The sequence below is a fragment of the Ananas comosus genome, linkage group 2 (genome assembly GCF_001540865.1).
Source record: "Ananas comosus cultivar F153 linkage group 2, ASM154086v1, whole genome shotgun sequence".
Lineage (NCBI taxonomy): Eukaryota > Viridiplantae > Streptophyta > Magnoliopsida > Poales > Bromeliaceae > Ananas > Ananas comosus.
The window spans coordinates 9,900,246-9,907,970 of NC_033622.1; positions in this window are offsets into that span (position 1 = coordinate 9,900,246).

Consider the following 7,725-nt stretch of genomic DNA (forward strand, 5'->3'; position numbering starts at 1 on the left):
AGGATAGGTAGGCATCACAACCCTACCCAAAAAATCTGCGGAAGCAACACTAACAATGCAGTCGCCTAAACGACCGCTACCAAACCCTGGGCTACACCCTAGTAGCCCCACTGAAGTCGCGACCGTAACTGGTCTAAGCACCGTCTCCGTGGAGACACTCGCAACAGCTCTCGTGTCCTAAGTAAAGAGAGTGGCCTGGGCGTCGGCAGTCATGACACTCGCCTAGGCCCAGAGATCACTGGCCTTTCAAGGCCCCACCTGATAGGAATGGCTACACCTGGGGGACGTCGCCCCACCACTCGATGTCCGAAAAAGTACCCCGCCACTACACCCGACTTAGACACCAGCTTGTGCGAACCGTAACACGTACATAAACACCATGCACTTCGAGTTTACCAAACTCGAATGCAACCCAGGACGCAAGTCCAAACCCCGCACTCACGTGCCTATATACCGTGGTCTTCCTATTGGTCAACCTAACCAATGGTTCAGTTTCATTTACTTTTCAAAACAACCTGTGAATGGTGTTGTGGTTGTAACCCTTTGCTCTGATACCATTTTAATCTGTCACGCCCCGGGGTCCCCTTTTTGTTTGAAATACAGCGGAAAAGCGTTTGAAAATTTTTTTTGAAAACCTGACCCCAGAGTATGCCAGATCCGCCACAAATACAGGGAATCCACTGTTCACACGGACAGAGTCTCCCCTGTACTTGCACGGCGTCACACAAGTACAGAAGTACAAACAGTATACAACCACAATCAAATGAATATACAGATAGCTATACATTCATACATTCTCCATTCACATCACAGTGTTACATTCGAGGTTTAAAGAGAAATCTACAAAAACCTTTTGAAAGCTGTTTCCTACACAGAAACCTTTATTCTTTTAAAAACGCTACCACGAGGGGTAGAAAATCTTTTATTTTACAAAATCCAGAAATCCACCTTTTCAAATGTAAATGATTACTGAACCACATAAACCAACTAAACTATATATCAACAGAAATACCGAGGATAATAACTAAATCGAAATAACCTGGGTCGGAAGCTCTATCGACCGCTACACACGTACCTCACGTCTCGTCCCACTACTCATCGCCCGCGATACCTGAAAAATGGTGGGGGAGGTGAGAACATGTAAACATGTCTCCCCTCCCAGTGGGTACCGCAAGCCGAAGAAGGCGAGGAGTACTCACCGGATCAGGAAGAGATGACCAACAGTATGGGTAAGTAAAATGCTGTAGCAACGATAATGAACGAATGAGATATATATATATATGAAAACATAACTACCGCTACTGTATGTACAACTGCAAGCATACAAGGATATCAATACTATAGTAGCAAGACAACTGTAAAGAAAGAACTAGAAGTACATATGCAACAACCGCTACTATAGCTATATGCGTCAACCGGACGAGAAGTCCAAAAGTACCCAATCTAAACCGCCGTGTCGGTCTAAGGACCTCAGGCAAAAGCCACTATCTGCTCACACCTGGCATGTAACCCTAGCACAAAGAGAACACCGCTGGGCTCACGGGTCGGATGTACGACCACTTTTCCGGAAAAGAACACCCTCCTGCGGGGGATCAACCCGCTGGTGTACGTGAAATGCACTCGAGCTGTGGCGATCAATGCGGATATGATCAATAGCCAACCGTCGGCAATCAGCCGACAATCACTGCCCCTCTGGGCATACCGACCGTGTAGGTCATCAAGCTATAAAGAAGCACAAGAACTGACCACTCAGGTCAACTAGGATGGAACGACTCTACATCCTCTCAAGTGTATGCAAGTACTGACTAATCAAGTCAACTGGGATGGAACGACTCAACATCCTACCAAAAGTGTGTCGATACTGATCAATAAGTCAACTACTGTATATATGCAAGGATCAATCAACAAGTCATATGAGTATATAATCTAGAACTACCATCGGCCATAACCCGACAATCCTACCCCTCAGGGTATACCGACCTCAAAGGTCATCAAGCAACAAGAATCCAGAACGGACAGACTAGGTCACAAAAGGTCAAATGACGGATCTGTGAAGACTATAGTCATCCGTCGACAACTAGTCGACAATCCCACCCCTCAGGGTATACCGACCGTATAGGTCATCGAACAACAGGAATCAAGGAACTGATCAAGTAGGTCACCATTACGGAATACCAGAATCGACCGACTAGGTCACTAACATCACAGATGGTCACGGAACCGCTCTACTATAAACATGATATAAGATATGTAGAACCAGCTAGTAGAGCAACAAGAGAACATGATATCAAACACAGATAGACTACACTCCTACACATGATACTAAGCATGGAAACATCTGAATATAGTATAATTAAACAACGTGGAAGCTAGGCTCAACATATAGTATAAGCATAGAGACAATAGTAAGAGGGCAAGGGTAAGAAACCATCACCGAACGTGCACCACTGTACCGACGTCGGATCGAAGTACCCACCTGTACAACTGTCGCGCATGTCTCCTGACTGCAAAGGAACGTCATCCGGACCTAAGGAGGGTTCACTGGGTTAGTGTCTAACCCACAGCTAAGAAACCGTAAAAGCATAACCCACAAACAAACCCACGGAGATCGGTTTTCCCAAAACCAAATACCGTAACTCGCCGGAAGTCCCAAAAATCACACCGGGACTCCGCCGGGACCCACTAACTGTCCCGAAAGGCACCGACTCATGTCACGAGTCATTCGCTGCCACTAAACACTTATTTTAGTGTGACATGGCAGCAAACACAAGGATACACAACCAAACAACTATTGGTGGGTAATTGTTGGGATCCGGGTTCCCGGAAGTGTCTATTTCGACACCGAAACCCACCGTCGCCCATCCGTCATTTCTGAACTCTTGAAATGACGCGAGTGACCAGCCAATAAGGCTCAGCGACTACACAATAGCTCACGAAGCACCGTCGGAATAATTCCGAACCAAAACCGCGTTCCGTAGGCAGATTTTGCCGACAAACGCACCCGAAAATACATTTTCGGTCTTCGCAAAGGTCCGGGGCCTTGGACAATCAGTCCAGAGGTCACCCCCAGCTCACCCATGCTGCCAACAACAGCCACGACAAATCACATTGCATAAAAGCCCTTTCGATTCCAAGGAATCACATTATTTCATGTGTTTTTCGGGCTTTTATGGTCCGTCTACGCAAACCAGAGGTCAATCAGCCGAGCTAAGATACCTATTTACAGGTTTCGACGTGCCGGAGGCCGTGCTCACCTTTCGGAGCACTGCCGACCACAAGGGAAAGCGCACAAGCAGTGTGAACTTCAGCAAAACAGCGCGCACTGTCACTTAGTCGCGTCAAACACGCAAACCGGGGAACCGTTGACCCCGACGGAGGTGAGCACGATGTTCAGCACGAAGTAAGGATCATCGTGCTCACTTCCCGGATTATCGGAGTGTCCTCAGATCACCAGAAAGGTGACAGGAACTCTAAACTACAGTGCTGTCAACGTAAACAGTGCTTACCGGACCAGTGGGAGCTAGGGCTCGTCGCCGGCGATCGGGCGGCGGGCACTCCGGCCAGTGATGGAAGCAGCAGGTCGGGGAGGTCCGGGGAAGGTGCTGGCCGGCGGCGGGAGGTGGCCGGTGGCGCGGCAGCGCAGCTCAAAGCCGCCGAGTTCCTCTCGGGTTCGAGTTTCCCGGCGGCGCGGCGGCGGCCGGAGGGGGTCGGGGCTGCAAGGATCCGGTGCCGGAGACCGAGGGGAAGGTGGTGTACCCCTCGGTGGGCTGTGGCGGTGCTTGGGAGCCGAGCGGGCCCGACCTCGGCCCGCCCGGGTCTGGGCGGCTACAAGAGCCTCGGGCGGCGGCCGGCGGTGGTCGAGGGTGGCCGGGGACGCGCGCCGGAGGTAGTCGGAGGGTGAGGAAAGACGGCGCGGCCGATCTGGAGTGGCGGCGGCGCGTGGCCCTCGAGCCCACCCGAGCTCGGTCTGGGCTGACCGAGGTGGCCGCAGGGAGCAGAGGCGGCGCCGGCGGCGCACGGGAGCGGCAGGGGCCGGCTGCGGTGGTCGCCGGACGGTCGGCGGAGACCTCCGCGGCCGTCGGGAAGCGACGGCAGGGCTAGGGGGCGGCGCGGCTCCAAGGTTGGCCCGGCTCGGACTGGGCTGACCCGGGCTGGCCGTAGCTCCCCCCAGGCGGCTCCGGCGGCGCGCGCGGGCGGCGACGGCCGGCGGGGAGGCTCGTCAGGGGACAGGGGCAACACCAGCGATGGCCTGGAGGCAAGGCAGCCTCGGCCTGGCTCCAACCCGAGAGAGGGAGAGAGAGAGAGAGAGAGAGAGAGAGGCAGAAAAAGGTTCCGGCGGCGGCTGGCCGGCCGGGGCTCAGTCGGCGGCGGCCTGGGCGTGCGCAACAGGGCAGGGAAGAGGGATGAATGTGGCAGGGGGGCTAGGGTTAGGGTTTCTAGTAGCAAACCCTAAAACACCTTTGTATACCTAGCTCCAAAATGCGGAAAAGCCCCTCGAACTTCAGTATTTGGTACTAAGTCCCATACAGCGCGTGTAAAACGCGAGAATACCCCTCCACGTGCGATCCCTCGTAAAACGGTACATAAAATATTGCGACTTTTGCGAAAATACCGTTTTTGCCACTACCGACCTCTCCTCGAACAACGCGCGATTTCCGCAGATCCGTCCGTCAGATTTGCGAACGGATTGCACCAGTGCGATCAGCACGACGGAGACAACAAAGCTACGATTTTGGTTCACCTCGATCGACCACGGATTCGCGACGAAATCCAACCTTCTTCCAATAGGAGGAATAACACACAAATACATATAAAACATGTATTTTTGGATTTTCTCGAAATCCGTGCGTCGAACTCAAAATCCGTCAGTGCCACTAGTTCCAGAACAGCTGAACCGGTCGAAACGAGCTATTGGACTGATATGAACGGAGTCTGATACGCACCAGAAGCCAACTCTACTCCGTGGCTTCTCCGGAAAACCGGAGTTACTATTCACTTAAGTGAAAACTAATAATCGCGTAACTTCTCCGTTTTAGCTCATTTTCTCCTGAAACTTGACGAGTGCTTATGTAATTAAATTACACACATAAACATCGTCAACAGAGAGTTTAGTTGCACTGTCAAAAAATCTCAGTCCTTACAGTGAGCTATTGTGTAGTCGCTGAGCCTTGTTGGCTGGTCACTCGCGTCATTTCGAGAGTTCAGAAATGACGGGTGAGCGACGGTGGGTTCCGGTGTCGAAATAGACACTTTCGGGAACCCGGATTCGTATAATTATCCGGTGATAATTGTGTAGTGGTGTTAGCTTGGGTTTGCTGCCAAAACATCCAAATTGGAGTGTTTTGGGGCAGCAGGTGACTCGTGGCATGAGTCGATGAGTTTCGGGACACTTAGTGGGTCCCGACGGCGTCCCGGTGTGGTCTTCGGGATTTCCGGCGAGTTACGGTAATCGGTATTTGGAAACCGATCTTCGTGAAATTGTTTGTGGGGTTATGGATACTGTGGTTATTAGTTGTGGGTTAGATACTAACCCGGTGGACCCTTTATAGGTCCAGTTGACATTCTTTTGGAGTCAGGAGACAGACGCGACATCCTTACAGGTGGGTACTTCGATCCGACGTCGGTACAGTGGTGCACGCTCGGTGATGGTTTCTTACCTTTGTTCTCCTGTTATTATCTGGCATATATATATATATATATGTATATCTCTTGATATAAAGTGTTGAGCCTTGCACCTGCATTTATATCTGCATTCCTCTACTCAGTTATTTCCATGTTGATATCATGCCTAGGAGTAGAGTTAACTTATCTGTTCACTATATCTGTGATTTGGTTGGGCGTAGAGTTGACTTATCTGTTCATTATATCTGCATTCCTCTACTCAGTTATTTCCATGTTGATATCATGCTTAGGAGTAGAGTTGACTTATCTGTTCACTATATCTGTGATTTGGTTGGGCGGTTCTCCTATTTTGATATCTATGACCTATTCGGTCGAGTTGCTACAGTTCTATCTATATCTGTGATTTGGTTGGGCGGTTCCCCTATTTTGATATCTGTGACCTATTCGGTCGAGTTGCTACAGTTCTATCTATGTCTGTGATTTGGTTGGGCGGTTCCCCATTTGATATCTATAACCTATTCGGTCGAGTTGCTACAGTTCTATCTTGACATACGTAGCCGATATTTTGCTGATGGCCTATACGGTCGGTGAGCCCTGAGAGGCTGGATTGTCGGCTAGTTGCCGATGGATGATCTTTGAGCATACTACATTGATCGCCAATGCAGGTACGCATTTCACGAACACCAGCAGTCTGATCCACCGCAAGAGGGTGTTCTTTTCCGGAAAAGTGGTTGGACTGCCAACCCGTGAGCCCAGGGGCTTTATTGCGAGGGTATATGCTTCTGACCCAGGGGCTTTATTGCGAGGGTCAGGTATATGTTTCTGGCCCAGGCGCTTCATTGCGAGGGTCAGGAACAGGTTGAGCAGTGTGGCATGGGCCTGAGGTCCTCGGACCAATAGGGCATCGAGATTGGGTATTTTTGAGGTTATCGTCAGTTGACGCATGCATACAGTAGCTGTAGTGTTTATTTCCAGTACATCCTTATCTGTTTATTGTAGCTACTGTTTTATTTACCTGCATCTATACTTGTCAGCTTCTTACATATCTCTTTCGTTTACTATTGTTCCCACTGTATTTTCACTGACCCGTGCTGTTGTTTAGCTCTTCCTGATCTGGTGAGTACTCCTCGCCTTCATCGGCTTGCGGTACCCACTGGGAGGGAAGACATGTTTACATGTTCTCACCTCCCCCACCATTTTTTCAGGTATCGCAGGCGATGGGTATTGAGACGAGACGTGAGGCACGTACGTAGCGGTCGTTAGATCTTCCGACCCAGGTTATTTCGAGTTAGTTATTATCCTTGGTATTTCTGTTGATATATAGTTTAGTTAGTTTATGTGGTTCAGTATTTATTTACATTTGAAAATGTGGATTTCTGGATTTTGTAAAATAAAAGGTTTTCTACCCCTCGTGGTAGCCTTTTTAAAAGAATAAAAGTTTCTGTGTAGGAAACAGTTTTCAAAAGATTTTTGTGGATTTCTGTTTAAACCTTGAATGTAAAACTGTGATGTGAATGGTGAATGTATGAATGTATAATTATCTTTATATTCATCTGATTGTGGTTGTATCCTGGTTGTACTGTGTATTTGATCGACGCCGTGCAAATACAGGGGAGACTCTGTCCGTGTGAACAGTGGATTCCCTGTATTTGTGGCGGATCTGGCATACTCTGGGGTCAGATTTAAAAAAAAAAAAATTCAGACACTTTTCCGCTTTGTTTTAAACTGAAAAGGTACCCCGGGGCGTGACAGAAACCGCGTTCTTTCGGCGAATTTCGCCGAAAAACGCATCGAAATCGACTCTTCGATTTCTGCAAAAGCTAACGGATCATGGACAATCAGTCCAGAGGACACCACACATGTCTACACACTACCCACAGTAGACCCAAGGCTCACAATTGCACAAAAGCCCCTGAATTTACATAAAATCCCAATATTTTATGTAAATCGGGCGATAACATAGCCCGTACACGCAAACCGAGGACTTCTAAGTTCTGCTGAGACACATACTGATAGGTCTCGACGTACCGAAGGCCGTGCTCACGGTCTGGAGCGCAACAGGTCACTGTGGGAAGCGCGGGAGCAACCCGAAGGTTCAGCGAA